This window comes from Natator depressus, chromosome 1 (assembly GCF_965152275.1).
Source record: "Natator depressus isolate rNatDep1 chromosome 1, rNatDep2.hap1, whole genome shotgun sequence".
Classification (NCBI taxonomy): domain Eukaryota; kingdom Metazoa; phylum Chordata; order Testudines; family Cheloniidae; genus Natator; species Natator depressus.
Genome location: NC_134234.1, coordinates 129,466,812 through 129,474,195, shown reverse-complemented (window position 1 = coordinate 129,474,195; position 7,384 = coordinate 129,466,812).

Sequence of the window (7,384 nt, the reverse complement as noted above, 5' to 3'; positions counted from 1 at the left end):
ATCAGGTTAATTTTAAGTGGATTAATGAATGGCTGGGAAGACCTGATGGGCTGAGACTTTTAAAATAATACTATTTAGTTGTTTAACTTCAATATTTGTCTTTCAGATTTGTGTGCATAATGATGTCCCTGACAAATAGGTCACATCATATTTGGCTGTATTGGGCATTTCTAGAGAATTAATGCCCAGTAACACTAGAATTTGAACATTCATTGCCAGACTTCCTCCTTATAGAGTGAATTAATACATGGTGCTGTTGGGGGACTCAGGAGAATGGTAATGTGAGAATCACAAATGGGACTGATCCAAACCCTATTGAAGTCAGTGGAAAAACCTAAGTCAGCAGTTTGAAGCTGGATCTATTTGGGAAAGACTGAAAGCAGTTGTCATCTGATGGTAACAATTTATGAGTTGGTGATCTCAGGCTAGTTCCTGGTAGCTGTGTCCCTATATGTTGGGGTAAAGCCATATTGATGGGGTAGTGTGGAGCATACTGCTTCTGCTACTGCTCATTGTTTACCTGTTGAATTATTAGACTTCAGTCACGAGGGCTGCCAGTCTTGCATCTTGCACAAACAGCAGTGAATCTTAAGAGTACTAAATGTGTATAAATGATTCTGTCACTTAAACTTGGTAGCATAAAGATTTTTAAAAAAGTAGAGTAATAAAGCTTGGAAGCCAGGATGTATGTATCCAAACTTGCTACTTCATTCTGTCCTTCACCTACTATCATTGTGTTTATAATTATATGAGAAGATGTCCCTGACAATCAAAACACAACTCCAGCAACTTTCTGAATGGCCTAACAATTCTCTAAACTGGTAAAATACAGGATACACTTCCACGCCTCTGGAGTTCTGAGTTCAGGCTCCAGCTGAAATGACAAGTGAAAATATTTATAGTTTCATCCTATTGTTCTTTTGTTCTCATCAACACAATTGTGTATGATTGACAGGCAAATTGATGGTCACACAAGCTTTAAACTTAGTGGGACATGTTAAGAAAACAAGAAACGTGTGTATGTGGCCAATATTCTTCCTGCCTGCCCTAAGAGATAGGTTGGTTGGTAAATATTGTATTTAAAAATAAAGTTTAAAATAGGAGATAATATATTTAAGAGCTATTTCAGTATGAGATTTGTTATCAGGGGAATGTTGTTTTTAATATAAATTATATCTTGTTCACAGAGGCTCTTAGAAATCTTCAGCATCTTTCAGTATGTATTAGTTTTAATTTTTAATATTAATACTCAGTACTTCTAGAATACCTTCCATCTGAAGATATGGAAGAGTGTTATAAGCTTAATTCTTCACTGTGTCCCTGTAGATTAGGTAAATTATCTTCATTTGATAAATGAAACTGAGACATGGAGAAATTAAAGACAAAGGGCCTGATTTTCACAAGTGCTGAGAAACCACAGATCTCATTGACTTCAATGGGTGCTGTAGCTGATTAGCACCTCTAAAGATCAGATGACTTATTTATGTGCCTACCATTCCATCAGTGCTACAAGCCTGAACCAAGAACTTTGCCATTACTGTATGTACTTGATTCCATTTAACGAATTCTAGCTCTCATCTATATCATTTTCCTTTTATGAATAAACCTTTAGATTTTAGATTCTAAAAAAAAAGTTTGAAAATGAGTTTGAAAATTTTAGGCTGAGTGACTTCCCAATGACACAGAGCAAATCAACAGGAAGTGATTGAATGGGTCCTCTCCCAGTCATCTCTTGAAACCACTAGAGTAGACTATGCTTCGTTTAATTTAATAGAAATATTTATTTAATGTTTCTCACTCCTTAAAAAGGATTAGATGAAACTCTAGGGAGAAAACAGCATTGTGCTGCAAAACAGGGTGTTGCAGAACCCCATCCTCATTTGTTGAAGAAATTGGCATGTACAAGGAAGCAGGAGATTTCAGGAAGAGAAAGGAGGGTCTAAAGGCAGTTGAATGCTGGATTCTACCTACCTCTCCCACAAGGTTTCTGTGCGATGCTGGGCAAGATACTTAAAATTTTCCAGAGCAGGTCACTAACTGTAACTTCCTCATTATCTGGGTGCCCTAATTGAGACTCTGGGGTCTGGTCTGCAGAAGTGCTGAGCTCTCAGAGCTACAACTGAGGTCAATGGGAACTGTGCTTTGAACATAAAAGCGCTGTAAAATGCTAAGTACTCTGAAAAATCAGGTAATAGATGTCTCAAATTGGGCAACTAAATTAGTGGACACTTTTGACCTTGATTTATATGGCTTGGTTCCTTGCCTGTAAAATGGAAATAATGCTACCCCCCTCACCTCAACAGGAGTGTTGTTAAAATAAATGTATTAATGAATGAAGCACTCATGTACAGTAGTGATGACACCAAAGAAAGGCCCATGAGCATATTAATAATTCTGTCTTCAGAGCAGGTTTTGAAATATGTGATATAAATAAGGCCCAGGCCACATATTGAACAATGAAGAGAAAACAAAATATTGAATAGCTGTTCCTTCCACCCTGAGCACTGAATGAGGCAAGAGTCCCCTGGAAAAAATAGTAAGTGATCATGTAATAAAACATAATGCATATTCACAAGGGTGCTGAATTAAGGTTTCACAAACAACACTGATTATAGCATTTTCTAACTTTTGAATGTTCTACTTTGCAACCTTACTGTGCCTTTAATGTAGTTTTCTGTAAAAAGAAAAGGAGGACTTATGGCACCTTAGAGACTAACCAATTTATTTGATCATGAGCTTTCGTGAGCTACAGCTCACTTCATCGGATGCATACTGTGGAAATTGCAGAAGACATTATATACACAGACACCATGAAACAATACCTCCTCCCTTGTTTCATGGTGTCTGTGTATATAATGTCTTCTGCAATTTCCACAGTATGCATCCGATGAAGTGAGCTGTAGCTCACGAAAGCTCATGCTCAAATAAATTGTTTAGTCTCTAAGGTGCCACAAGTCCTCCTTTTCTTTTTGCGAATACAGACTAACACGGCTGTTACTCTGAAACCTGTAGTTTTCAGTGTTTGTAATAAACACATATACATTGCATTTACAGAACCAAATAAATGTTCATTATGAGTTTTGGGCAAAGAGTTTGGGGTTTCTAATTATCCATACCTGTTAACAGTGGCTTAACAATGAATTTCTGAACTTATAATAACTTAAAGTTTTATGGCCTTGTTTCATTTAAACATAATTTAAATACAGAATTTAAGTTCTTACCTTTTGATGTACAATTGTAGTTTTGTGACTGTGGAATATTGGTTACAGTAGATAAGGACTTTGTAAGCCAAGAAACCTGAAAAATTGAGATAGGAATTGAATTAACTGTCCAAAAATAGTCTATTGATAGATATAGTAGGGTTATTTTATAACAGATACAGTCTCTAGAACTTCAGAATTCCCTAGCAGAAACATTTTCAACACTGTGGGGTCTATTTTGACTGACACCTCATATATGGAAATCCAGTTAATATATCATTTAAATGGAAAAAAATGTTGCTAACCCTGATTTTTTCCCATACAAGTTACGTAAAAGGGGCTGTTAGAACCAATATTTTTGACTTTATATTGCAGAGTTATAAAATGTGATAAGTAGAGCTATGCAAATCATTTATAGGGGATCATTTATTAAACATATTTCACTCTTGTTTAAATTTGGTAATTATTCACAGGCAGACTTTGATTTCTAAGTATTTGTTCATTATTCAAAATGGTTTTAACAAGTATTTTATCATAGAATCATAGAATATCAGGGTTGGAAGGGACTCAGGAGGTCATCTAGTCCAACCCCCTGCTCAAAGCAGGACCAATCCCCAACTAAATCATCCCAGCCAGGGCTTTGTCAAGCCTGACCTTAAAAATATCTAAGGAAGGAGATTCCACCACCTCCCTAGGGAACGCATTCCAGTGTTTCACCCCCCTCCTAGTGAAAAAGTTTTTCCTAATATCCAACCTAAACCTCCCCCACTGCAACTTGAGACCATTACTCCTTGTTTTGTCATCAGCTACCACTGAGAACAGCCTAGATCCAGTCTAGATTTTATATGACAGTAGTTCAGGCTATACATGATCTACTTCCTCTGTGATACCTTGTTTGTTATTCATAATGTGTGATTGGAGTATGATAGTGTATATATAAGTTCAACTCCCTCATTGGATGACTGGAATTTTTCTGAAGAAGAGGAGGGAAATCAAGCACACCACAAGATGGACACACAAACAGTTCCAGCATGAATCTTCGTGCAGACTCATCAGTATTCATGAGAATTTTGCATTCCACTAATATTCTTCTAAACAAAAGAAAGCAAACAACTTAATTCACATCTATAATCACAGAAAATGAATAAAAAGGGTCACAGATACTGCTGAAGCAAATTCATGTTGTTTATTTGAACAGTGTTTGTGAATGCTTTTTAGAAGCATTCATCCAAGTATAATGATGGTTATGTGTGAAAGTCCTGAACTTTCAAAGATCAAAGGACAGCAAGGATTTATTGCAAATGAGCAAACGGCATCAATTCAGTGAACACCAAAATAGCATAGTTTGTAAACCTGGGTGCATGAGTTATATTTGCTCCCAGCAGGTTATCAATTTGCACAGCAGATATTAAATGGCTAATAAGCCAAAGTTTCACTGAGCTTGGTAGATGAAGTAATCTTTATAAAAGATGACCAGTCCTTGGAAAAATTCCTTTTATATAACATACAGCCTGGTTGCCTTGTCTTTATACACTTGTTTTTGTTTAGTGAGTATATTTACTATGGGTCCGGCATGGGAAATTCCATTTTCTGGGCATGATTCTCTACTGCATTGAACCTTGTCTCGTCATTTACGCCTGTTCAAAGTGGGAATAAAATACTGCACCTCTTAGTGTTTCATACTCTCTGTGTTAGATCCACAAAGGGTGTTAGGTATCTAACTGCCACTTTAACTGCCTATATGTTTTAAAAGCTCAAAACCCACGCTCAGCTGCCACATAACCCTGTAGGTGCATGAAGTCCAAAGACAGTGGTTCTCAACCAGGGGTATGTGTACCCCTGGAGGTACACAGAGGTCTTCCAAAGGGGTACATCAACTCATCTAGATATTTACCTAGTTTTACAACAGGCTACATAGAAAGCACTAGCAAAGTCAGTACAAACTAAAATTTCATACAGACAATACGACACTATATACTATACACTGTAATGTAAGTACAATATTTATATTCCAATAAATTTATTTTATAACTATATGGTAACAATGAGAAAGTAAGTAATGTTTCAGTAATAGTGTGCTGTGATACTTTTGTGTTTTTATGTCTGATTTTGTAAGCAAGTAGTTTTTAAGTGAGGTGAAACTTGTGGTATGCAAGACAAATCAGACTCCTGAAAGGGTATAATAGTCTGGAAATGTTGAGAGCCACTGTCCTAAGGCACCTACATTTCCACCAGTAAAGTTGCTATGAACCTAAATTTATGCCACTGGGCTGTGAAAAGCAGCCTTAGTCCACATACTGCTGAGCTGCTCGGCACCTAGTTCATGCTTGAGCCCTAGCAGGATCCTCAAACTAGGGGTTTCCCCCAATTGACTTGCCTGTGGAGTTTTATTCGCTAGTTTTTTTCAGAGCACACCCAAACTGCACAAAGTAGTGTGGGTAGCCCAATGGTTAGAGAACATGCTGGCCATGTGGGTATGCTGGGTTCAACTCCCTTCCGTATCTGATTGAATTGAACCCAAGGGTGCTGGAACAATTTGTATAGTGGGGGGTGCTGAGAGCCATGGAACCAAACTGTAAACCCTGTGTATAATGGAAACCAGTTCAAGCCAGGAGGTGTGGCAGCGCCTATGATTGAACTCCAATCTCCTGCCTCCTCAGTAAGTGCCTAACCACTGGTGAGAATCCCTCCTGTTGGAGCTGTTCCACTTTATATGAAATACTTAAATAGTCATTGGGTCAAAGAAACCATGAGAAGGACTCCACAGCTTGGTGGCTAAGGCTCCCACCTGGGTTTGCGTTTCTGCTCTGAATCTAGCAGATTGTGGATTTGAAGCCTGGTCTCCCACCTCCAAGGTGTGTGTTTTAACCACTGGGATATTGGGTATAAGGACATCACCACCACTGTGTTTTGCAAGAAATGATTGACCTGGCTTAGGCACTTCACTCCAGGAGAGGATTCCCGGTTGAGAATTCCAAGCAGAGATAGGTACTTCACTCTGATCCAGAGTTGGGCATCTAATTTCTTTGGAGGGGCAAGGGGCAGGCCCTATCCATGTCCTTGGTATTTCCTGCTAGCTAGCTTAGGTGGCTCACCATCAGTATGATGGCTTATGTTAAATCTAAGTTCCCTTTGTGGATCTAGCCCTCTTTGCATAGGCATAAATGATGATACCAGGTGCAGGGCAGTAGAAAACAATGTCTTATTTACTAACTTGAATTTCCTGATGTCCTTCCTATAGGAACATGCTAGGGCATATGCAATGTGTGCTCTTAAGCCTATTCCAGAGTCCTGTCTGTTTTCCACTTGGAAACACTTTTAAAAGGCAAGTGTGATAGTGAAGCTGTTGGCTTTAACAGCCTTTTGCCCAGACAGTCTCATGTTCTGGAATGCAAGAACTCATTCTTTCAACTTAAAAACAAAGATACAAAGATTTTTCTGCATTCCTTCCCCACTCTGAACTCTAGGGTACAGGTGTGAGGACCTGCATGAAAGACCCCCTAAGCTTTTTCTTACCAGGTTAGGTTAAAAAATTCCTCAAGGTATAAACTTTGCCTTGTCCTTGAACCCTATGCTGCCACCACCAAGCATGTTAAACAAAGAACAGGGAAAGAGCCCACTTGGAGACGTCTTCCCCCCAAAATATCCCCCCAAGCCCTACACCCGCTTTCCTGGGGAAGGCTTGATAAAAACCCTCACCGATTTCCATAGGTGAACACAGACCCAAACCCTTGGATCTTAAGAACAATGAAAAAGCAATCAGGATCTTAAAAGAAGAATTTTAATTAAAGAAACAGGAATATACATTCCATTCAGCACAACTTATTTTATCAGCCATTTAAACAAAAGGATATCTAACACATGTCTAGCTAGATTGCTTACTAACTTTTTATAGGAGTTCTGAAGAGGATTCCTGATCTGTTCCCAGCAAAAGCATCACCCAGACAGACAGAGCCTTTGTTCCTCCCCCCTCCAGCTTTGAAAGTAACTTGTCTCCACATTGGTCATTTTGGTCAGGTGCCAGCAAGGTTATCTTAGCTTCTTAACCCTTTACAGGTGAAAGGGTTTTGACTCTGTCCAGGAGGGATTTTATAGTTCTGTATACAGAAAGGTGGTTATTCTTCCTTTTAAATTTATGACAGGCCTGATTGTCACTGGCTCTTAAGTGTGTGTGCTATGCTGTG